This window comes from Asterias rubens, chromosome 11 (assembly GCF_902459465.1).
Source record: "Asterias rubens chromosome 11, eAstRub1.3, whole genome shotgun sequence".
Taxonomy (NCBI): domain Eukaryota; kingdom Metazoa; phylum Echinodermata; class Asteroidea; order Forcipulatida; family Asteriidae; genus Asterias; species Asterias rubens.
The window spans coordinates 7,373,017-7,374,812 of NC_047072.1; the positions used below are offsets into that span (position 1 = coordinate 7,373,017).

The window sequence follows — 1,796 nt, forward strand, 5'->3', positions numbered from 1 at the left end:
TACTTTGGTTTCATAGAATAATTATTTCAGACATTTTCTGGAAATGGCAAAATTTGCAAAGTTTTGGGCTTGATATTGAAAATTATCTAGTTTATCTTGTAAAAGGGTCAGTTTAAGACGAGATTTTCAAAAAAAAGGCGAATTTGTCAATATTAAAAAGTTTTTGGCTTGAATTGAAAAGGATGTGTTATCTGGCAAGCGTCAGTTTTAAAGATACATCTAAAAAGGGTTGAACTGGTAAAAAAAACCTGCTCTTTAAATTTGTACTGAACAAACAAATGTTTAAAAGTTTGTTTATATAATTAACTTATTGAAATGTTTTTAATAACTTTGCCAACAGTGTTACTATGGCTGTAGATTGGAGCAAAAAAAAAGTTCTAAAATTTGTGTTATTGAAAATGGTTTTTGGTAACTTTTCAACAAGTATTTTGCCTTAAAATATCAAATTAAACAGACCGTTTTGGCTTTTCATTTCGGAGAATATCATAATCAATTACAGACTGAACTTTATGTTAGTTCAATAAAACCAATAATCCGAGCTAAAGTAACCAATGCTGTACCATTAATCCTATTGACCACATGCTTACAAAAAGAATTATCTCAAGCATTGCAAGGCGATTCCTGTTTTTTTGCATTTTGTACCAGAAACATAAAAGCAAGAATTCTACAAAAAATCAACAGCTGCAAAAAATTGCGAGTTGCTCCCTCTTTTACCCAAACAATTAAAAACCACCTTAATTTTTCATAAATGCAAGATTTTAATGGGTTTTCCCCTATTAAGCTGTACACACCTTTTGTGTCTGCATGAATCGTATGCTCAAAGCCCTTGTAAACATGTGGTCCATGATGTGGTCACAAGTCTTATAATTAAAAGCCAGCCCCTCACACTAATTGTTTGTATAAATTTACTTTTTTTTCCAATCACCTATCAAATGTATCACTTTCTGGAAAAGTGGAATTTTTTTTAGGTGTATTTCTCAGAAAACTTCCAGTATAAATTGACTTTTTGTCAATCACTTTACTTTTGAGGTACCTTTAAAAAATAAAAAGAATTGTACAAGAAAATATTTTGCTCATTATTAGTACCTTGCTATTGTATTGACTTTTTGTCAACCATCACAGTTTGAGCTAACCTTTTTAAGGAGTAGAATTGTTCCAGCATATGTATTGCTTATTTTTTCATACTTCATGGTTGATAACTTGAATTTTCAATTTTGTTTAAAATCTCATTTTAGGAGATTGCAGCAAAACTGCCAAAATGTTCTCCCTACAACTTATATCATTTGATTGTATATTCAAATAGATGTTAAATTTGCTTCGGGATAAAGAATATTAATTTTTGGTTTTTACCCATATACACCGATGTGTGTAGCACTGTATACTCAGTACTTTCCCCCGAGTCCTGTGAAAAAAAATCACAGGCATTTTACTCGGGTGGGATTCGAACCCACGACCCTTGCAATTCTAGAGCAATGTCATACCAACTAGACCACCGAGATTGCCCGGTAGCTAGAGGCAGTTCGAATCCTATGTTTAGCAGCGGGTACTGCAAACGATTTAAAAATTGTATATTCATAAATCAGGATAATTTTTCCTGCATTGCAACTTAACCTTTTAGTGTTTTTTGTGAGGGGCTGTTTAAATTCATACAAAGTAAATAATTCAAAATGATCCTGTTCAATTCCTCCAGATAAATGTCCATACTCCACTTCACTTTGACCCCAGGTGATCTCATGTCACACTGGGGTCATAAGGTTATCGATGAATGTTCTCCATTTCCGCACAAGAGCAAAGTC

At 32.7% G+C, this 1,796-nt stretch overlaps 1 non-coding gene across 1 annotated transcript; it reads right to left on the minus strand.

The window, feature by feature from the left end:
- Nucleotides 1-1,426: 1,426 nt before the first annotated feature.
- On the minus strand, nucleotides 1,427-1,499 carry Trnas-aga. Its single transcript has one exon. It is a non-coding gene; the product is annotated as a tRNA-Ser (tRNA).
- Between the last annotated feature and the right edge of the window lie 297 nt (nucleotides 1,500-1,796).